This window comes from Prionailurus bengalensis, chromosome A1 (assembly GCF_016509475.1).
Source record: "Prionailurus bengalensis isolate Pbe53 chromosome A1, Fcat_Pben_1.1_paternal_pri, whole genome shotgun sequence".
Classification (NCBI taxonomy): domain Eukaryota; kingdom Metazoa; phylum Chordata; class Mammalia; order Carnivora; family Felidae; genus Prionailurus; species Prionailurus bengalensis.
In genome coordinates this window covers 66,539,364-66,564,210 of record NC_057343.1, presented here as the reverse complement: position 1 = coordinate 66,564,210, position 24,847 = coordinate 66,539,364, and the positions used below count along the sequence as shown (strand labels likewise).

Genomic DNA, 24,847 nt, shown 5'->3' with positions numbered 1-24,847 from the left:
GCCTGCATTCCCTCCCGGGCACTGCTATTAACAGTGTTTTCCAGGCTTCAATCCCCCATCTTTGAAAGGAAGGGGTCAAAATGCCCAATCTTTAAAAGACTGTATATTGCATACAGCCTTTCATTAAATTTAGTCACTCAGCATTCATGGATGAGAATCTGCAATCAACTATTTTCAACTTGTCACTGGTTTTATAAAAATGAGACAAAGCATTCCAAGGTTACTTCAGAAATATTAGCTTTTAACTGCACCGTAACGCATGTTGAACTTTGCAAATGTATCAGTGATACATGTATTCATGTTGATTTTGCTGTTTTCTACTGGAATGCTGTTTTCAGCTGATGATTAATGTCCTAATAACTTGTTTTTTAGTATGGCTCCCTGAAAAAAAAATAAAAGGTTCCTTTTATGTATTCATTATGTCTACCTGTCTCTAGAAGGAGGCGGATCAGTTGTAAGGATGAATATCTCACATTCGGTAATGAACACAATGGCTCCATTTATGGCTCCAATCCGGCCTGCTGTCTATGACAGAGGTACTGTTATCAGTAATCCATGAAATGCTTCTTGTTCTTTTAATGAGTTGAACATTCAGCAGAGAGGCAAAAAGTGCTGTTTGTGTTCTTTTTAGGTACACCAAATTTATTTCCCACCCTCTTCTCCTCCAAATTATAATCATGGAAGAGCCCACACTCACACTGTAAAAAAAAAAAAAAAAAAAAAAAAAAGAAGACCTATATTGAGAGATAATGCTTGGAAATTTTTCTTTCTTTCTTTTCTTTTTTTACATTTATTCATTTTTGAGAGACAGAGACAAGAACACGAGAGACAGGGAGGGGCAGAGAGGGAGACACAGAATTTGAAGCAGGCTCCAGGCTCTGAGTTGTCAGCACAGAGCCTGACGTGGGGCTCAAACTCACAAACCATGAGATCCTGACCTGAGCCAAAGTCAGACGCCTAACCGACTGAGCCACCCAGGCACCCCTGGAAATTTTTACTTCTAAAAGCTCTTATTTAAAAAAATTTTTTTTTAAACGTTTATTTATTTTTGAGACACAGAGAGACAGGGCATGAATGGGGGAGGGGCAGAGAGAGAGGGAGACACAGAATCCGAAGCAGGCTCCAGGCTTCGAGCCATCAGCCCAGAGCCCGACGCGGGGCTCGAACTCATGGACCGCGAGATCGTGACCTGGCTGAAGTCGGACGCTTAACCGACTGAGCCACCCAGGCACCCCTGGAAATTTTTATTTCTAAAAGCTCTTATTGGCCTTAGGTTCTCTGTTTTAATTTTGTTTTATAAAGGGAAACAAAGGTCTTAGGTTTAAGCTGGTATGCCATTCATAGGCAGGATCTAGGAATTAATCCTGATATTAAAGTTACAAAAGAGGATTAACTACTCTCTACCAATACAGCTCATGGAAAGAGAAATGACTAGAGTCCCTGGTTATTCTGATTTTTTAGTTTGGATTTATATTTTTTAAAGTGTGAAGTTTTTTTAAGTCATGATATTTTGGCTGTGTTTTTTATAATGTGCTACTTCGGATGATAATTTTAAAAGTCAGAATTTTACAGAGAGCAAACTGGTGGTTGCCAGAGGGGAGGAGTGGTTGGATGGGCAAAATGGGTCATGGGGAGCGGGAGATCCGGGCGTCCACTTACGGAATGAATAAGTCACAGGCATTAAAGGCACAACATAAGGAATACGGTGAATGGTATTATAATAGTGTTGTATTCTGACAGATAATAGCTACACTTGTGGTGAGCATAGCACAAGGTACAAAGAAGCTGAATCACTATGTTTACACCTGAAACTAATGAACTAATGTAACATTGTGTGTCAACTGCACTAAAAAAAAGTTAGAATTTTATTAGGGCTATGTGTGTGTGTATGTGTGTGTGTGTATAATATATATTATATTTAATTATATATATTATATATATATTTATTATATATACATATAAATTTATTTGCAGGGGCAAAGTCACTGGTTAGTATCTGTATGTTGGATATGTACTTGCTTCTTGGTTAACATGGAAATCAATACAGAGACAAAGAGTCACTTTTGAATTCCCACATCCATATTCTTTCTTAGTCCAGTGCCTGACACACAATAAATACTCAGTGGCTTCTGAATGAATGGGTAAAGTCTGCTCTTCAAGTCCCAGAATAGAATCCACACTGCATTGGAATAACATTTCAGAAGACAGGCATGCTTTCAAATTGACAGAACATTTCATAATGTCCATTACAGGAACATCAAAATCTTATAAAATACTCAAAACATACTTGGAGCTTAGTAATGTTATTGTGTTTTGTTTGCATTTATCCTCCAATTTGTTCTGCTTACCGTTCTTTTTTTTTTTAAGTTTATGTGAGAGAGAGAGAAAAAGAACGAGTGGGGGAGGGGCGGGGGAGAGGGAGAGAGAGAACCCCAAGCAGGCTCCTTACTGTTGGTGCAGAGCCCGAAGCAGGGCTCGAAATCATGAACCATGAGATCATGACCTGAGCCAAAATTAAGAGCCCAACGCTTAACCAACTGAGACACTCAGGCACCCCTGTTCTGCCTACCATTCTTATTGAATTCTAGAACCAACTCTTTGATGGGTTCTGGTCAGGTGTTTGGTGGGCACTGTAGTTTATTCTAGTCAGTATCTGACATAGTAACAATGATCTAATCTAAGAAACTAATCAATGCCTAGGAGAATGATTAAATAGCTTTTAGGCCATGTAAATGCTGTACCTTTCATGTTAAGTTTTCTAGAACAGATATTCTAGACTTTAATGGCTAACTTAGATGAGGGAGGTGGGGGTTACTCTAAATGCCATGAGAAACCCAGGTGGGCCTGGGGAGGGTATGTTCTGCTATGAACCAGTAGAGATTTTTAGGCATGGAAGAGATCTTAGGGTTTCTTCATTTCCTTCATTTTGCAAATAAAGAAAATGAGTCCCAGGTAGAGAAAATAACCTCTTCAGGGAGCTTCTCCCATGACATCCATGTCTTGGACAGACTAGAACATTCAAGAATGATGGCAGTCCTAAAGACAAGGATTCCCAAGACTTGCATGTATTCAAAATGGAGAGGCGAACTTTGATGAGAACATGTCATTCTTTTGGCACTTTGGTGTTCACTGTATGTGAGGAACAGTTTCAAGGAACTATGAAGACTGATCCTATACCAAATACAGGAAGCAAATGGGAAACACTCCTCTAGAATCACCCTCAGCAGTTCTCAATCCCATCAATTTTGTAGTGGCTTTGCCTCATTGAGTTTCCTGTAGTGCACACCTTAACACTCCAACTGTAAAACCCCTACAGTCTCCTTGGGTCTGAAATTACTTTTCATCATGAGTGTTCTCCAAATGTTTCATTTAAAAGGGGGGGAGGGAGAGTCCCAAGGTCAACTGAGTTTATGCGCAGAATCTATTCCCTCTTTGCAAAAGTCTCTAAGAAATATTTCTCCCTTCCCTGTCTCTCTCACACTCACATCTAAGAGTTCCTAGATTATTAGACTATGAAACGCCACCCTTTTTTTGCATAACCCTTTTGTTAATACAATAAACATTTCTTAAAACATTTCACTTGCATTAGCTACTCTCATCCTTTGCCCGACCTTTTGAAGAAGGCCAGTTATATCTTATTTTACATCTTTGAGAGATAGAGAGACAGAATTATAGATGTTCATTAATTCCTCAGGGTTATGTAATAATTTTGAGATGCAGGCAGTTTGGATATCAAGGCTTCTGATTCCAGACTCAGTGCTCTCCCGTATTTTGTGTTGTGCCTGATTTTTAGACTCTTAGGCCAATTAAAACAAATGATCCACTAAAATTAAAGATTTTTCTTAATAATCTCATGTATATAGAGATTGGAGACCATTCCCAAGACCATCATTTCCCAAATTAATTAACATTCAAACTTGAACAACTCTATACTTATATCATAGAGCTGTGTTAACAAAATGGTTCTAGAATATGGCTTATTAAACCTGTCATTTTAAGTTATTTGTATTTTCAACAATGAGTTAGTGCTTTCTATGTAAAGTGAAATAACTATCACAGGCACAGAATAAAAATCTTTATTTTATTATTTGAATTTTTAAAGCCCATTATGAATTGCTAGAGGTGAGCTGCACAATAATACCATAAAAATAAAACAGAAAACCTTTAAAGAGGTTTTCTGCATTCCAGAAAATATATACTTATCACAGATCATAAATGCAGTCTCAAATAATTTTAAACATATGGTAAGTTTCTTCTTAAGTACTTATATTTTAGGAACCTTAATTATGCTCTAAATCTTTTTCTCGTCACAGAATAATTTTGCCTTGAAAATGTGTGTAGGTAGGACTGCGACTTCTTTCCTCATAATATTTATGGGAGGTGGATTGGCTTACAATTTGCAATTCATTAATTCAGAATATAATTCCCCATAACTAAGGAGTTTCTTGTCTAGTTATTCAACTCAATAGTGCTTCATTACGTCAAACTATGAGCTGCAAAAACAAACAAATTATTTCTCAAGCACTTAACAGTCCATATGTTATAGAAACAGCCTGTGAAGGTGTTATACTTACTCATTCCTATGAAGTAATGCTTAGTATTTACTACTCCACTGTCAGAGTAGCTATAAGCTTATTAAAACTTTTCTCTACTCCCACTAGGTTTCTTAATAAAGCAGAGGGACTTTATAGTCTTTTCCTCTGAAGAAAAAAAAAAAAAAAACGCCAGAGGGCCTTGTATTCTTGGGATTCTTTAGGATGAGCTGGCTTGATGTTACCTGCCTTCATATTTATAGTAACTAAATCAAGTTTTCAAAGAGGTTTCCTACTCTAATTTCAAAATTAAATTTGGGAAACCCTAGTCCCGTTCTCTCCTTCTGACAGCCTTGAGGATCTCTTCTACACTCAGAATGCCTATTTAGGCTAGGCTTCTACATTTGCTAAGCACACTAAATGTATTTCCTGTTCTAAGACGGTGGGATGGCATTTACACTTACTTGCTATTATACTTTCCTTTCAGAATTATGATTTATTTCCCATTGCTTCACTGTAGAAAACCATGAGTATAAAAGATAACAACCGTTCCTTTGTATTCCATCAACTGCCTGACTGACTTAGGAATCTAAGATAAAATAAAAAGCTAGAAGGCCTAGTGAAAAGGGTTAGTCTTGAAATAAAAAAGTTAACTCTGACAGTAAAATAGCTAGAAGTTCTTTCTGCTTAGATAAAACAAGCTTTATATCCTTTAAATACTGCATATAAGGATGTTCATTTCACTATTATTGTTAACAATAAAAGCACCAAGAGATCCTAAATATTAATCAATAGGAAAGCGGTTATATGTATCAGAGTCCACCCATACAATGAATATGATTCATTCCATAACTGTATGTTAACATGGAAAAAACCATAAAATATATAAATAAAATAATAAATCTGTGCATAATATGATCATACTTATGTGCAAGAGTGATAGACACAAAATATCTACTTGCCAATATATAAATAGAAATTTCTGGAAAGATTCATCGTCATCATCATCATCTTCTTCTTTATCTTTTGAGCATTTACTTTGTGGCTGGCACCATGCTAAAAACCATATATGCATTCTTTCATCTAATTCTCACAATGACCTACTGGGTTAGATATTAGCATTAACTCTGTAATACAATGTTGAAACTCAGAAATATGGGCTTCAGTTATTTACCTAAGTTCCCAGACCTAATAACGCATGGAACTGGAATTAAAACCAACTAAGAAGTCGGGTTCTATAGCCTGCCATGTTAATAAGCAAGCATGAACTCTCCAACGAAAGTTTTAAAATATGTGTTTGTAGAATGACTTTGGAAACATGTTTACACTTATTTATATTCTCTGTCTCTCTGTCCTATTTCCCCCCTTTTTAAAATTCAAATTCTTCATTAAAAAAGAACTGAATGTCAGAGCTAAAAGGGATCTTGGAGACACATAATCTAAGCCTTTTGTTCATTTAACTAATTACTTTTCTTTCCTAGTGCCCACTTTTCCTTTTTTTACACTGAGGTAAAATTACATACAGTAAAATGAGCACATCTGAAGTGACTGTTTGGTGAGTTTGTACAAATAAATACATCCATGTAAACAATAGCCCAGTCACCATGGAGAACACTGTCACTAGCGTGGAAAATTTCCTTGTTTCCATTTTCTCCTTCTCCTCCACCAAGACAACCGTTATTGTGACTTCTATTTTCAGAGATTACTAGCTTTATCTACATGAACTTTATGAAAATGAAACTTGATTGTATGTACTTTTTGGTGTCTGGCTTCCTTCACTGAGCATAAAGTTGCTGAGATTCATTCATGTTCTTGCATGTAGTAGTACAAAATCGTATTTTAGAAATGAGGAAAAGCAAGTATAGGAAGTGAAGGGCTTTGCTTGGAAGCATACAACTACAGAGAGAAAGAAGCAGGATGAATATTTCAATTTTTCCTCCTCTGGTCCACTATCCTTTTTGTTTTTCTCATTGACCTCATTCATTTGAAAGAAGAGTGTCTATTTTTTTTTTGTATCAGCAGAGTCCTGAAAGGAGATGAGCAGAAACTTTCACTTTTATTTTGCGATGTTGTATTAGTCAGAATCTAGACAGGAAAAGAGAAACCACTCCAGATGCAGACTGGTTTTTAAACTGAAAGTAGTTACTACAGGGAATTAGTTATACAGTTGATACAACTGCTGGGAAGCCAAACTGGAAGTAAAACAATGATGCAGAAATTAGAGGAGGAGGCCACTCACTCTGCTCTGGTTTTAGGAGCAACTGGAGGAGAAGATAACATCTCATCCGAGAAGAGAAGCCAGTCTTTGGTCAGGAAATGAGACTGAAGAAGGGTGGAAAGTGGAGCCATGACGGAAGTACAGTTTGCTGATGGTGCTAAGGACACCACAAGGAAGCACAAGGAAGAGGAAGGAATACTCTGGCTTCTTTCCTTCTAAGGACCCAAGAGTACCTCTGATTGGATAACTGACCCAAAAGTTACAGGACAAGGGATCCTGGGAAATGTAGTTCCCTAGATACAGAGGCAAATAGAGGACAAAAGGGTAACATATCTAAGAGCAAGCAGCAGCTGAGCAGCACAGCTTATAGCTCATTCATCATAGTTCCCACTCATTTTGAAGTTGAGGATAATGGTGAGACCCCTTACCATTTCTGTTTAATGCTGTGCAGTCTAAATGCTAAGGAACTACACATTTGTTTTTTCAAATATGTTAAAAGCACATTATAAATAATGACATCATTGACTACTATAAATGTCACAATTTAATAACACCACAGTGCAATCGTAAAACTTTCACATCTAGAAGAGAGCCTTTAGTCTAAATCTTTAGTTTCCTGCTGAAGCAAATTGAGGTCCTCAAAGAAATTAAGGGGAACTTCAGAGAAATGCTCGGGGGTATAATGGAGATATTGGTTTATGTTTTTGAGTAATATGGATGTGGAAAAGCCTAATTAATAAAGAAAATGGGAATTTAAAACACGATCGTGGGAGTCCACCATTGTTTGACACAGCTCGAGGCTTTCACTCCTTCCAGATAAATATGCCAACATGAGGGATGATGGCAACTTTATACAAATCATTGGGAGAGTCATTAGTGTTTGCCAGATCATTCCAGTTCTCTTCATTTCTGCGACGCAGTGGGACTGCAATTCCTGATCCCTGTGTAGTCAGGTAGGGACATGCAAATTGTCCTGGCCAGTCAGTTATAACATGGTAACTTCCAGGACAGAGAAATTAACTTCCCATTCAATACCAGCCAGAACTTGGTCTTCCCTCTGTGAGAGCGAGTGGTCAAATTTCAGAGAGCAACGGATACGTCCCCTGGGGTACAGCGCGAGGACACGTGGTACAGAGTTCCTACCTGACTCACAAGAGGCACATAACCTAAGAAAGAAAAGGACCTTTGTTGTTTTGAGCTCCTGAGATTTTGGCAGATACAATGATCTATTGTGCTCTAAGTAAGAAGTACACAACTACAAAGCAGCTTGCAAATGATTATTATTTACGTTGCCCTTTGTGGAGTAATTATGAAAATATTCCCACTTAAAAGATCAATAATCTAACTCAGCTAGTGACATACTCAAGAGGAGATGAGCAATCATGTCCTTGATAAAAAGGATCCTTCCTAAATTTTCAACAAATGTCTAAGGTGAGTCCCCCAAAATCAACACATTGATCTTAAAACATAACAGAAGACAAATTCTAAAGAAAATCTACCTTATGTATAATTCGGTGGTGACTGGTAAATTGAGAAAGGAGAGATGCATAAAAAGAAATGCATCACCACCTAAACCAGAGAATTCCATTTCCTATAAGGGAGCAGAAGTAATCGCTATTGTGGACTTTATGAAATTTGTCTAGAAAACAACCTAACTTCCTTGGCTTCAGCTGGCTCATTGAGCACCTTCTAATTCCTTATTTCTAGACACTTTCATATGAGAAAGGAAATGCCCCAGATAGCAGATAGGAACATTCAAGAGCCAGGAATGACTATTTCCCATCTCACCCTAAAGATGAATTAAACAAAAAAAAGGATTTTCTGAACATGTGAAGCTAATGAGGCCACCACAGGTGAGCCTATCTGAATAACAGGACAAAGGCACTCTTCCTGCTTTTATGACCGAAGCAAAAATAACTTAGCAGAACTTTATCTGCCAGTTTGTAACCAGGAATAACCAGGGACCAGTCCAGATGCACAAAACCCTAAGCTTCGGGATTTTTACCATGTACGTCGATGTATAAAGGCCTCTTTGCCACACGAAAGGTTCAAACCACAACATAGGACACTGTATGCAACTATACATCTTAGGTTTTCTGGATGTCAGCTATTAAGTTCACTTGTCAGATCCCATGCCAAGATTTAGGATAAGGAAAAGAAAGTTACTATAGTGAGAAATGACCAGTATAAAAAATTTTTTCTAAAAATATAACACATATTATGATTTTCCAAGAGAAAAAATGAATAATATCTTATCAATCTGACTTCTGATCTTTATGACCAGGAGCATTTCTACAAAGTACGGTAAATAGATATTTAGTCCCTAGCTAAAGGATGATGGAAGGCAATTTTCAGAACAACAAAACTTTTTTTTTTAAATGGGGGTTTGATATTGTGAAGTTTTGGTTGTAACTCAAGATAGAAATTAGCTCAGACAACTTCTTAAGTTAACCATATAGGCACAAAAAAACACATGTACTGGTCCCCCAAAATGAGAAAAGAAATAAAGAAAACAGGTAATAATATTTTACCTAAGTTTTTTTTACTTCCTTTCTATTAATTGGGAAGATATTAAATGTTTAGGATGCATACAATAAAAGATAAACCAGAAATTATTTTTAGAGGACATAAACATTTTGAAAACAAAGAAGTTTAACTTCTTCTTGGAAGTAGGTCACTAAAAGCCATTATTATTGCAATGGTTAAGTATAAATTTGAAATCTGCCTCTGCAGAACAGATGGGTGTTGATATTGCTCTATTGTATAGCCCTGGCCTTTCAGTATTATTCACTGGTCTCCAGCCAGGAGGATGTGGACATTCATATTCTCAAAAGCAGAAGGGAGGCAGAACCCCTTGAAAAATGCTTCTCTTTTCCTTTCTGTGAAATAATTCTTAGATTATGGAGGAAAAAAAAGATTCTCTTTCGTCTACCACAGCTTTTAAAAAACGAACTCAAACAGTAAGGAAGAAAAACAGAGGATCTCTTCTAACAAGTGGCTTCTCTTCATTAAAGGAAATGCAGTTGACACACACCAGAATTTGTAAGTTTTGGAGGAGAGATGGAAGGGGCTGGAATGGTTTAGGAGGTTCTTGTAGAAACTTCTGGAAATTCAGTAAGGAATCTTTTAGTCTCAGAATTAAAGGCTGCATTAATCAGAGATTGTATCTTTTTGCAGCTTGCCTCGATGAGGTTCTGTAAGAAGAAGGCATTACTGAAACAGCTTGACACTCTTTTCGATCTACATCTACGAGAACCCTCACTCCAAGGATGCAGGGTTCTGCCCTCAGTTCATAAACAGGTCACAATGTCAAAATATCAGACCCTTTTCATTCCACATTCTGCCACTTTCAATTTCATATCTTCACTGCAGCAACACGTAACAGGATAATAATAGGACACAACTTCTCTTCTTTCAAAGCCTATTAATTTTACATTTCTCTATAAATGAAAGGGCAGGAAGGAACACAAGAGGTGGGACTAACTTGTCTGTGGACATTTCGTAGACACATTACCAGGAAATTCGTGCAACAGACTGAAAATCAAACAAATAAACAAAGCAAATAATAAAAAAAAAACCTAACAGACCATGCATGGATTGTGAGAGAATCTTTACTAATCGTATTTCCTGTGTTTTTCCACTTTGTCTCAAATATGAAAGTTGAGCTAAGAGCCACACGTGTGTGTCTCTGTTCCTAATTTTTACCAAGAGGTAATGTCTGTGCTCTTTCTGTATGTGGATACTGTTCTTCCCTTGTAAGAGATGGTTACGTAGATTTCTATTCTGCAGAAACCCATGCTACTAATATATGAGCAAAACGGGCATATTTTGTGCTCTTATAGAAAACATATCATTTGTATCTCAGAAAGAGGAACCTGCCTTAACAGACACTCCTTTGCCAGAAGCTAGACACTTTAAGGATCAGAAATAGCTCATCTTATGATACTCTGAAAGGTGCCATGTTTTATTTATTTATTTTTTTCCGACTGAGGCTTCTATCTAGATCATGATATGTTCAATTCAGTGAGAAGCATTCAATTTATCACCAAATACTACCGCTCTTAGGGAAAGAGATTTTTTGAAAAAATGGTTATTCATTTTGAACAATTCCTTTTCCAAAAGCTACTACAAGGCCACATAACCTTATCTTCAAGACCATCTTCACAGCCGTGCGAATCCTGGGAAAAACTGCCGAGGAGAGACCCAACCCTGGTGTAGCAGCTAGCTTGATTCTGATTGCTCCTTAAATTATGTGTCTCAGGTGCTCTCAGATGTTGAAGGCCAATTTCTCATCTTTTTCCCCCCCAAATACAAAGGGGGCAAAGAAATGTGCCCAGAATAGGGCTGTGTAACCAGTGCTTTTGTGCAACCACTAAACCTTACTACTTACATTATAAAACGCACTGCCTTTCTTACACAGAACAGGACTGATCAAATATTTGTTGAAAAAAATAAATGCATTTTTTAAATTGTCAACCTAAAAAAACACGCGTGTGCATCGTGCTGCATGATTCTCAACATGAAGTTTGATCTGTAGGGGGAAACTCACTGACTGGTAAAGCAGCAGCAGCAGCCCACCCTCTGATATTTTGGTGGTTATCACCAGTCCTGCCCTCACCAGTCTGAGTGTGCCTTCCATAAAGACGTGGCTTTTCCACAGTCATATCTCAAGCTGGTATCTCAAATAGCATTTCATTCCCTGAAGACCATTTTCTCCCTTTCCATGACTCGTCCTAAGGGATGACAGCACTACCAACCTACTTGGTGGGATCAGACACTTGGGAGTTCTGCTGGCTGTTTCCATCTTGATGGAACTGGTCACCAAGTCCTATCGGTCATGCTCTCTGACCCTGTTATGGGTCTCCTTCACTCTGTCCTGGCTGGTGCTTCTTCAGCTAAGGGATTTAGCCCAAGAATGGGGCTGTTGAACAGTCCAACCTGTGCTCTTGCCTTTAGTCTCTGCCTCGTTCACCCTCCACTCAGTGAATTTTTCAGCCACCGTTGAATTTTTCGGAGACCCGCACCCCGCTTCCTTATGCAATGAGGTTCCGTCTCCTGAGTGGGAGCAAAGGTGCCATTCCTGATATACCCCCTCCTTGCCCACTAGTCTGCTCTCTGCCTTCTCCGTCCTCTCTGCCCTTATCATATTTCAGTGTTTACATCCCCCTTCTCTTCCAGGGTATACAATCCCCTCTCTTTTTTTTTTTTAAATGTTTATTTTGAGAGAGAGAGAGAGAGAGAGAGAGAGAGAGAGCGCACAGGCACGCAGTGGAGGGGCAGAGAGAGAGGGAGAGAGAGAATCCCAAGCAGGCTCTGGGCTGCCAGTGCACAGCCTGACACGGGGCTCAATCTCAGGAACTGTGAGATCATGACCTGAGTGGAAATCAAGAGTAGGGCACTTCACCAAATGAGCCATTCAGGCAACCCTATAATGCGCCCCCTCTTTTGCCTGAGAAATCCTTCTCTCCAAGTCTGTGATGCCTTCTCTGATCTATCCCCATGGACGCATCATTTCTTCCTCTGTTTTTACACAGTGGGCTCCCTGAAGGCAGGGATCGTGACTTGATTATGTTTGTATCACGGGTGCCAAGCACAGTGCCTGGTATGTAAGGGGCTTTTCAGAATCATTTGTTAAAAAACGAATGGGCTAAATGACCAAGATGTACACAATTGACAAAACTGAAGGAAGAAAGTAGGAAACACGAAACAAGTACACCCGAAATGTCTGTAAGTAAACTGGCTATCGATGAACAGCAATGTTCTAAATACGAAGGTGCTTAAAAGATACCTAAACAAACCTGTGGTCTTGGAAATTGCAGCCTCCCCCGAAATGTACTTACTTTTCAAAGGAATGTGTTATAAAGCAAATAAAGTCACATTTTGAAAGGTATTAGACTGTCCTACTTGTGCTTTTACACATTAAAATCAATTTTAATTTTTCAACGTTTATTTATTTTTGGGACAGAGAGAGACAGAGCATGAACGGGGGAGGGGCAGAGAGAGAGGGAGACACAGAATCGGAAACAGGCTCCAGGCTCTGAGCCATCAGCCCAGAGCCCGACGCGGGGCTCGAACTCACGGACCGCGAGATCGTGACCTGGCTGAAGTCGGACGCTTAACCAACTGCGCCACCCAGGCGCCCCAAAATCAATTTTAATTTTGTAAATGATCTCCCCTCCCCATTTGGCCAGTGAAACTTATTTACCTCAGTAATTGAGGGGAAATATTTTGAAGAGCATTCTATTGAATATTAGCACATCTGCACCCAGAGAAGCTTCTATGCCTAATAAGAACATTTTGTGATCTAGATTTAATCTAATATTTGGCTGACTTCACCCACTGAATAAATAGGGCTCATTAGTATCGAACACACACAGTCTTTGTTTTTCATAACTGTAAAGCTGACCTTTGAAATGTAATCTTGTATTCTTAAGATTAGCATCCAATAAATCACAACATGAGTTATAGCAAATACTTCCCCCTTCTCCCCCTTCATTTTTTTCTCCAACATAAACATAGACGCAAGAAACTGAGAACTTTTAAGATTTGTGGGATATTTTTGGTGCTTTTATCTCTTAGTTCCTGAAAAATGAATATATGATGTTATCTCACGTGGATATTTACATCATGACATCTTGTAACCAAGATGGGGAGGAGAATTACATATAATATACTTTATGCAACAAGACACTACTGTTAATGTATAAGGAATAAGAGTTAAGTTTTATTCATATAGTTTTAGGACATAAGTATGACACGTCCTAAATACACTATGTTTGATATACCTGTTAGAAAACAGGAGCTTAAAATATATATTAACATGATTAATAGTAAAACATTTTCTGGAAGTGTTTATATTTAACAAAGTGTTCAGGTTTAAAATTTTTTTCCTCTAATTAAAAATGCAAAATGAGGGGCGCCTGGGTGGCTCAGTCGGTTAAGCCTCCGACTTCAGCTCAGGTCACCATCTCGCGGTCTGTGAGTTCGAGCCCCGTGTCGGGCTCTGGGCTGACGGCTCAGAACCTGGAGCCTGCTTCGGATTCTGTGTCTCCCTCTCTCTCTGCCCCTCCCCCGTTCATGCTCTGTCTCTCTCTGTCTCAAAAATAAATAAACGTTAAAAAAAATTTTTTTTTAATGCAAAATGAGATTTAATACTGCCATATATTTTATTGCCCAGACTTCACTTAAGGATTTTCTAGCACACATACCTTTTAATATTTTAGATATTTTCAAAGCATATTTCTGCAATGTTTCCAAATATTGATATTTAAATATTTACTAATTGTGTTTTTGTCTCACAGTTTTTCCAGTTTCAATATTTTGAAAAGATTCATGAGATTCATAATATAACTCATATCAGAATGGTTAAAATATTATGAAATGCATTTTTAAACCCCTTTTGATGTATTTCAGTAAGATATTAGTAAGAATCAAGATATTATTCAAAGGCAACAGGGATTCTTTCTTTAGTTTTCTAAATAGCTGAGACAGAAACTTAGGAGGATTTTAATAATACACAACTACAGAAATAAACAGCTTCTGGAACCAGATTTAGGTTATGGTTGTGTGTTACAAGAGCGTCAAAAACCCACCAAGTGAGTAAGTATGATTTCTGAAGTGAGCATTATAATTCAGCATATGCTGCTTCACATGATGTTGACGCTTTATCTGCAAAATGAGGGAGCTGGAGAGATTTTTGCAGCAATTTAAAATATGGAAATAACTCTCTTCTGGCTGATTTACGACGTGTGTGGAGTAGTCAATGAATGAACCCGAGTTTAGCCTGGGAACACTTTTCCACCAAAAAACAGTGCATGTTTCATCCTGCAGTATGGTTTCATCTCCCTCCTCTCCCTTGCCAAAACCACCCTGCAAAGAGTTCCAGATCAAACGGGACAGTTGGCCAACAGGCTAGAGTTGTCACACTGGTCAGCCAGCCCAGTTACCAACTCTGGGCAAAGCCAGACCTAACACGCCCCAGAGAAAAAGTTTTTTCTAGCAGACGCTTCTTTAAAATACTGAGTAAATGTCAGAAGTTCCAAGAGTTTGGAACACACTATGGCCGTTTGAACATGATGTTAGATCTAGGCAGAGGAATCTGGGTTTGAATCTCCCCTTTTCCTGATTTATGAAATAAAGCTAAATGAGGCCTCAAGGAGGATTAAATGAGAAAAAGTCTGAAATGCCTGCCCAATATAAACTATGGCAAACCGTCGTCTCAAAAAACACATGTTGTATTCTACTTATTATTTATATACTTTATTTATTATTTATATACTATTATTTATATCATTTTTATACTTCCTAGAAACAGAAAACTCCTTTTCATTGGTATTCATATAATAATTCTATAAGCAGGACCTTTAAAATTGTGAGGCAGGGAAGGTTGGAATGGGGTCCTCTTCTCCCAACTTCTTGCTCCTATAGGAGCTCAAAATATTCCAGTTGGACCATTCTTTTGGGATGCCCACATCAGTGGTTTTCAAATTATATAGTAATAGGAGTGGGACTGTTTTTTTTTTTCCAAATGGAAGCTTAGGCTTAACCCTGAAAGATACAAACATGGATCGTATCAGAGAAGTTTTTCTGAAGTGGGGTATAGGTGCCTGGATGGAAGAGACAGTGGCCCGAGGGACCCCAGCATTGCTCATAGTGTGAAGAATATTATACGTGACCCAGGCTATTTCAGCTGTAATCCATAGGCATTTGGAGGGGGGTAGTCTGCAGGTCTACTTAAAGAAGTTTTAAGTGAAACATTTTGATAGTTATCTAAAAAAATCATCTGGATAGCTAACAAATCGGATTTTGCAAATTCCTCTGTGCCCATGTTTTGTTTGGGTTCATGAACATGTTGGCTTCTAGCTCTCACCTAAATGGATAGCACTTAACAGATAATGTATCGTTAAGCATTGCCGTGTATCCTAATTTTAAAGACAGTAATCATCCAAAGTCCATTATATCCCTGTTGAATTATTTTTACCAGTTATAAAAATGAAACTTCTCTTTCTCAGGGATAGCTACTGACTGAAAAATATTCTTATGGGATGACTCTCATTTCTTGAGTTACTTCATAAACTGAGATCTGGATGTGACATTACAAAAACTGTGAAGTGCGATACGCTAAAACACAAATTGAATTATTCCTGGCTGGAGAGAAAAGAGTAAGGGCAGATATAATCTGTGCTTTTGTGCCAAACAAATGCCAAACAGCCTCAGGACCTAGCACGGGGACCCAGGAATGGTGAGCAACGGTTACAATGGGGGAAGGAGGTGGGGTTGGTAGAATGGCTTCTGAGAGCACAAGCTGGTATAGGCTTTCTGAAGCCAAAGGGGTCTGTTCAAAGGGGTTCAGGTATACCAGGTGCTGAGAAACTCTGCATTAGATCTTTAAACAACACTGACCCGCCATTAGGATTTTCCTGTCTCATTTCCTCCGGGTGCTGCCCTTCCCTTAATCTTTTTAATGGGTCCCTCTGTGAATGTACCATGCCTCCCGGGTCATTTTTAGATGTTTTAACAGCTATCACCTGGAGACAATGCTTTAACCCCAAAGAACTGAGCTAGTGGGAATCTATCTTTGCAGGCTGGTGAGAAGGGACACAGTACTCCTTAAATCACACTGCGAGGTGGTTGTCTGTCTTAGTTAATCAGAGGAGAACTCACTGGCCTCCCCGGATGCTTGATTCATTTATTCCTCTTGCACCCTTCCCCACACCCCAGGGCTGGCTTCTCCTATTAAACCATTCTCACTTTCCTTAGCTTTTATTTATAGACTATATAGTCACATTTCAAAACCTTTATTAGTTTTATTCAATTGTGGGACACAAACAATACATTACTACGATCAATTCTGTGGTTCACAAAGCAAAATGGAATGTTTTCTCAGTTGTAAAATGCTATCAATTGCTAGGCCCACATTGATTTAATACCAGCTTTTTAGGAAAAAAGAAATAGTATATATTAAATGTACACAATTTTGAGACACATTCCAATTTCATCCTGATTTCAGAAACATTAACCGCGAAGAGACCTCGCATCCTAACAGAGGAGAAGTATGGCAAGTGACTAAACAGGTTTATATGCAAATGCTCCTAAGCCACGTGGGGGGAAACATGACAACATGCAGGAATTTTCCAAATGAGCCAAGCTGAACCCTAAGGGTTCTTGCAACACTCCTAATTTGTCTCCCTGCTTTTGTGTTTGACCATCTATCAGCTTGTTTTCAGTACAGCAGAGTGATCCTTTAAGACCCCAGTCTGGGGGTGCCTGGGTGGCTCAGCTGGTTGAGTGTCTGACTCGAGTTTTGTTCAGTTCACGATCTCATGTTTCATGAGTTTGAGCCCTACGTGGGGCTCCCCGCTGACAGTGTGGAGCCTGCCTGGGATTCTCTCTCCCTCTCTCTCTGTCCCTTCCCCCCACCCCCACCTCTCTCTTTCTCTCTCAAAATAAATAAATAAACTAAACACACACACACACACACACACACACACACACACAGTCTGATGACTCACGCCTACTGCTTATAAACCGTCACTCAGAGGAATGTCAGTGGTGTGCTGGAGGCAACTTACACCTGTTCAAGAAAGGTAGCAATTACACGTTTAGAAATTTTGCAAGCTGGTTAAACATAGCCACTGGTAAATATTAAATTATATAAGCCAAAAATTAAATAAATGATTTACAAAACAAAGGTAACAAATATTCAAACTCACCACTTTTTAGTCATCTTATTATATTTGCTATTATAGACACCCTTGCAATGATTTACATCTATTATATTTGCATGTGAGAAATGCAACAGAACGTTGTACCACTGCACATGTCTCCCCAACTTTACATTCAGCAATTCAGTCATGCTTGAACTCAGCCCGGGCGAGGGTATTTCCATCACAGCAGTTGGCAAATGGTACAATCAAAGCCAAATCCCCTCTAGATATTAAACATTCACCAGCACACCACTGAGTAAACACAAATCTCTACATGGGTCTATAAAGCCCTCTGTGATCTGGCTCCTTGCCACCTGTCAAACCTCATGTCCTACCACTTTCCCTCCTTCTACTCTAGCCACATTGGTGGCCTTGTAAGGGCTGACTCATGGCACAACTCTAGGGGGCACTAGTTACACCGTTGTCTGCATAGGTGCTCCTCCACACTACTGCCAGCCAGCCAGCCATCTAGCAAGTTGTAGAATTCAGAGAAACTACTCCTTTCTGTGTCTGGAAGAAGCTATGCACAGTTCTGCCACAGGGCCTTTGCACTTGCCATTCCCTTTGCCTACAATGAATGTTCTCCGAGACAGACCCCGGTCTTCTCAGTCACATTTTTCATGTGTCTGCTGAAATGTCAGTATGTCAGTGAAGCTTTCCTTAGCATGTCCTTTAAAAGAGCAAACTTCCCTTCCCGCATCCTTTGGTATGCCTTCCTTCTTTATTTTTCTTCATGGCACTTATCATCGACTGATATACTAAATCTGATACTTTTTACTCTGTTGTTGCCTTTCCCCTCACCACAATGTAAACTCAAATAGAGCACAGGCTTTGTTTAGTTCACTGTATTCCCAGGACTTGGAACAGGGCCTGGCACGTAGTTGGTGCTCAATGATATTATTAAATAAATGAGTGAATGTATGATGATTTTAACAAGGACTCTGATTTTATATAAAATTTAATATATATATATATGCATGCATATATACACACATATAATTTTGGTTTATGTATTTGTGTATGTGTGTGTGTGTGTATGTGTGTGCACATAAACTATGGGTCTGAACATCTACACTTGAATTTCAGCTGTGATGTTGACGGACGTGTATTACCGTACCTTTAGTGGAGAAGCCATGGACACTCCAAGCAGTGAAGCAGTGGGAAGTGTTTCTTTGGCGTATTATAGGTTTCCCTTTCTGCTAGGACAACATATGGGCACCCGAATCTGATGATGACTTCCCTGCCTTTGGGACAGGGAATTGGTCTTACCCAGCATCAGAAGGAGATCAAGGCAGGGGTTTGACCTAGTTCAAGAAAGGTGGCTATAGCTAAAGAAAGAGTAAATTCCCAAAGAAAGTGGATCCTTTAGTTAAAAGGGACAATGTGAGTCTTCCTGAATGGGGACACAGAGATGAGAAACAAGAAAAACATAAGGAAGGATGAATAGGAAAAGGGAAGGAGGAATACCAAATGTCAGAGTGGAATGACCTGGAAACAGCAGGGGTAAGACCTGTTGAGGGGTTGAGGCTATGCTGGTATCTAAGACTCTTCTGATCACCCACTTCTTTCCCTGCTTATTCCCCCATATACAATAATTTAATGACTTAATTATATGCAGTTTTGCATTAAAGTCCTCCTATTGTATGCATTTTATTTTTTTTAAGTTTATTTATTTATTTTGAAAGAGAGGCGGGGGAGGGGGGGGAGAGCAGAGAGAGAGGGAGAGAGCTAATCCCAAACAGTCTCTTCACTGTCATGTCAGCACAGAGCCCGACGTGGGTCTTGATCTCACAAAGTATGACATCATGACCTGAGCTGAGATTGAGCCAAATGCTTTCACCGACTGAGCTACCCAGGCACCCCTTGTATGGGTTTCAGAAATCATTTTGGACATGTAAAGGACAGACAATTATCTGAAACACTTTAATCTCCATTTCAAAAGAGTCATAAAACAAAAGTTTTCAACTTTCCAAATGACAGGACATGCCTCTGCAAATTCATTTCCCAAGTTTGCTCTCATTCCTACTCCAATATCTTTCACATCTTTGTTCAGGGATCCCCTTCACCTATGAAAACCTAGCTGCATTTTTGCTATTGCTTTGCCCCAAAGAATAATCGTAATAAAATGGAGAGCTGATCTAAAAAGGACATCATGTTGGCAGAGCTGAGAGCGAGTCACGTAGTCCAAGGTGCCTACCGAAGTTTGCGTGTCCCTCCCTTGCTCACTGTCTAATTTGTGCTCTTCCTGTGTGCAGGACCTCATCCTGAGACTAACACACGGTAAGTGATCAGTAAAAATTTTTTGAGTGAATGCCTACATGGCTAAAATAAATAGGGTGACTTAATTTGCCTTGGCCACCTTTGCTTCCTTTTCCTGTGATTCTTTACAAACGTGTATGACTTAGGTAATTGCCACGAAGGCCTAAATTGTAAATGGTAATTAAGACAAATGAGAGAAGCCAAGTTACAGGTGGTATTTTCACTAGGAATAATAAAAGTGGGCTATGACATCCACCCTTGATATTACTCACCTACTCAAACAATTGCCTGGGATTTCCATTTGTTCATGACATGGAATCATTATTCAGGATACACCACCTTTGGAATTATAATTAAGCCCTGGGTTTCTATGACTCAGCCACACTATGTGCCCGGCGCTGACAGCAGAGGAGGTGAAGTGGAGTGCATTACAAGTCATTTTCCTGCGCACTACAAATCATCAGGGGGAAGAAAGCAGGCTTGTTAGGCAGAATGCTTTGCAGCTATGTTGGATACGAAGTAAGGCACAATGACTGCCATGGAATTAATAAGATATTCATGTAGCTTCTCCTTGGCCACCTCAAGGGTAATTGAAATACTCAGAAGCAACGGTAATCTCACGGGCCTCAGTACTCCATGTGGGAGGAAACCACCAAACACAAACAACTGTATGTCTTATTTTCATTACAATAATAATGCTAATTATTACACAAAGATCAACTCATTACGCCAGTGCCTTGAAAGTTGACAAAAAAGTCAATGTTAACACGCTAGCTGAATCTGGAAAGCAGTATGTTAGAACAACTGCCTTTGAAGACTGTTCCTCTCTTTAATTGCTAGCATCTCCTCTCACATACCCTTGAAGGCAGTGTCTAGGCATCTGTAGCCATGGCATCATCAACACTGGTGAAAGGAGAAATGGAAAAGACCAAGAGTTCTTTCTCCATGGTAGGATGCCAACAATATAGCTGGTGCTAATATGATTTTATTTCAAGTACACTTGTTTGAACGCTTACAATAGAAAGACATTTTCTAGGAAGCTCTTAATTATTCTTAGGGGGCTGGACAATGTGACAGCGAGGGACCCACAGGCTTTGGGAGCAGCCACACCAGGGTCACACTTCTTACAGGTAAAAGCTGGCTCACTGCCTGATGCATGTGGGTTCCGAAAATAAGCGCACTCTAGGCCTCAGACTGAAATGTTAGTATGTGGAGGCCCCTGTGCCCCAACCTCTGCGCACTTTTCCACGTTATGCTTACGGTTTGCTTAATTTTCTCTAGTTCTTAAGCTTCATGAGTTCAGAGCCTGTATCTGTCTCACTCATCATTATGTCCCCAATATCGAGCACGACTCCTGGCCTGTAGCAGGCATTTCGTCAATATGTGTTGATTTAATGAATAGGGTTTTGTGTAGATTAAATGAGCTAGTATATGTAAAGTACCCAGCATTCAATAACTATTAACTACTTAATTAATTATTTCTCTTCTCTCCCAGGTAAACAACTTATTAAAATGCTCAATTTATAACTAAATTACCAAAGCCTTTAGTTATAATGGTGATAATTACTTCTTATTAATAATTAGCCTGATTTTTATATCAATCTCAGAAAGTTAGGGTTTTCCAAATATGGAATTCTTAAAATATTTCTATGAAATAAGCAAGGGGCAAGTCATTAAAAAAATCTCAATACATAAGATTACATAACTCAAGGAGTGAAAAGAATCACCTTAGGATTTCTATAAATATCAAGCTCTTTCAGTGAACAGAAAGTATATTTTCTTATTTACTAAGATGTGATTTCTACGCAGGACTGCACATATTGTATAAAGCTGAGATATCTACTCTTTATACAGTTCAAGAAAGTGGAAAAAGTATAAATATTCTTTAGTAAGCATCCACATTGAACCATTTGTGGGTTTGTGTTGGGGACTTAGGAATGCCAGCTACCAGGCCAGTGATCTCTCCTCTACAACACACGGGCCCGTATGAGACACCAGTGCACACGTAATTAACAAGCAGCATGTCTTCCCCTGAAACACAGATGACTGCATTCTCTCTGTGCCTAGCTCAGGACATTCTCAGACCTGAGGAAGAGTCCAGGAGTCTATTCCCCAGCATGAAAGATTGGTCCTGAGGCAGAGAAATTATGTTAAATGAATGAAGGAAAAAGTAGCTCCCTTGTTTGAAGAGATTTATTTTCCTTTTGCTTCAAAAATTCAGCGGGGACCAACTCCCTCATAACTGTTGAACCCACATAATACTAAAGCTTTGACCCCCTTCCCTCTGATATCAACCTCATTACCTATGCATTTCAAATCTTTAAAAAACCTTCAGGTGCAAAAAGGAGATGGCTAAATGGCCCCCTGGAGGCCGCTTGCAGCCACATGACTCTATTAGAATGTATGGTCCTATCTGCCTAAGTACTTGGAGAGGATGAAGTACATCCTTCAAAGTGATGATTTCATTCTATAAACCTATGGCCTCCTTTCCTTAGAGAGCACTTGTCTGCTTTCTATTTTCTCAGCTGAAATCAGATAAAATATTCCCAATACTGCCTCGAGTTTAAACTAGTTGGCTCTTACCACACATTTAACCATTTACTTATAGGACACAATAGAATTCAGTGGTTGAGAACCAGACACAGATTGATTCTCATGGTACTTGGCCATTTACTAGCTGTGGGACTCTGGGTTAACAATCCAACTTTCACAAGTCTCACTTTCTAAGTGTGTAAAATGGGAAAATCACAGTATTACCACTTCCTATTGTTACAAAGACTAACGGAGACAATACATGGAAAGCACCCAGCTTAACACCTAAAAAGACCTCATTAAATATTCTTATTTATTATTACTATCTTTTACAATTATTTCAGCTCTTGGTCTTATCCTTCTCAAGTGGGTTGAACATGAGAATGTTCAAGTGAATTACAACACAGATGGGGCCATGTGAGGTTCACTGGTGATGTGGCTGGTTTGTCTTGCGTGGCATTATCTTAACCTTGTACACATGTACTGGAGGAAGACATTCATCCCCATTTCTATCCCCTACCCTAACCTACCACAAGATACACTTCTGTATCTTTTCAGGCAAAATCAAACTTCCTAGTCTAATAGCTAATGTCTAATGATTTGGATTCAGCATAACTTTCCCAGTTTCTAATGGCTACCCCTGAAACCTGGTTAAAGGTTGATGGTTTGTGTTTCTTGAATACAACTTCTATACCCTTGCTTAAGATGAACATTTCTCCCACAAGCCTTCCCAAATTTATGTTTTTCAGTGCTTAAGCCATATAGTCCTTCCTCAAGGAAATTTTCTCAGATCTCTTTAAGACACCTTTTTTCCCTTAGAATTTCCACGGACACGCACCTTGCCATTTTTGGAGAAGACCGCAAACCTGATTTAACCCCAGAGTCCAAATTTAGCTGTGTGTCTTTTGGCTGGTTACTTGAGATAGTACCTCTCTTACATGTACTTTCTCCACTTGTGGTAGGGATAGTAATCCCACCGTGAATGGTTTTTGTAAAGCTAAAGTAAGAATCTTAGTTCTGTGCCTGGGTCATAGTCAGTATTCAGTAAAGGTCACCTTCCACCGTCTAAATGTTTCACATATACGAAGCCCTTTTCCAGTTGACTGGATCTGAACATCTTCCATCAGATTCTATGGCTCCTTCATTTACCTTCTTTACACATTTGTGAAAGCTTTAGTGTTGTCAAGTTCAAGTTATAATAAGCATGACTATTGATATTAGAAAGCTTCTTATTTTTGAAAATTGGAAACTTCATAACAATACTGCATATTGTACGAGGCACATGCATATCTAAGAATATATACCATATACAATATATCTACAATATCTACAATATATCTAAGAATATAATGAAACACATTAGAATGAGTGGTGGGGGGTAATGGGAGTACAGGGTAAAACGAAGGAAATAAAACAAGTCTTGCAGGAATGGATAATAATAGTGTGCTCGGAACTGAGAATATGATTAACTCAACTGTTTTTTTGCTCCCGAAGGTCCGTTTAAAAATAAAAACTTAAGACTCAGCAGCTCACAAACGTGAATTGTAGCGTTCCCACTTGTGCTTTTTACACTTAGAACACGGACAATGGGTAATGCTTTATGGTTGAAAAATCTGTCATGTGGAATTTATATAAAGATCTTAAGGCAATTGTAGATGAGTGACCTGCTCCTTCGGAAGGGTGTCCTTTGAACTTTTTTTGAGATTGCCATATGTATTCCAAGGTCTGAGCAAATGTTCTCAATGAAGTTATGTGAAAAGAGTAAGCTTCTCTTAAAAAAACAAAAACAAAAACAAAAATAAACAAAACAAAATACTCTGTGATAGGCTCAAAGAGTTGCCAAAGAGAATTAGGTAGCTAATCCAATCCAGTTTGAGTGTGGCGAGGGTGGTTAACCAATTAACATGCTCAACTCCAATCATCCGGGCCAGGATGAGCCAGAGAGCATAGAAGTCAATTTTGCATGTGCTATCATCAATGAAAATTAAGCAGCAGTAGCTTCACTGAAAAAAAAAAAAAAAAAAAAAAAAAGGTCTATCCCTTCAGTGATCTGGATCTACAGACAAAAAAGAAAAACGGCACTTCCAATAAGAAGGCTGTTAGTACCAAAAGGCATCATACATGACACTACAGAGCCACATAAAAGACGTGCCAGTCACACTTAAAATAGCACTGATGCTTAACAGAAAAATAACACCATAAAAATATACAGCAAAGATAAAGAATGGAAAGCTTGGGAGAAAATTCTAAAAGAAAAGAATTTGCAATTTTCCAGGCTGTCATTGCCCTATAGGGATTAAGATGATGCTATGGAAAGTTGCCTTGGAACCAAAGTGTGCAACATAAGCCTTAAGGAGTTCAAAGTCAATCAGTCTGGTGGTTGCTATTTGACCACCTGCATCTGGTCAAAGTGTATGTGTGAATTTCAAAGATCAGCTTCACTAGCAAATCCTCTAGGGGGCTGCCATTGAGCTAAGTCACCCTAGCTCATTGCAAGGAAAGCCCTGGTTTGTTTAGAATTTAAAGAAATGTGCTTTAATAAATGAAATGACTATATATTGTATCAATTAGTAGTTCTCTAGGCATGTATTTAAGTTTCA

At 38.9% G+C, this 24,847-nt stretch overlaps 1 protein-coding gene across 2 annotated transcripts in view; it reads right to left on the bottom strand.

The window, feature by feature from the left end:
• The window catches only part of GPC6 (glypican 6), a 1,119,186-nt gene that overhangs the window by 254,611 nt on the left and 839,728 nt on the right, over positions 1–24,847 (bottom strand). The gene's annotated exons all lie outside the window — the stretch shown is intronic.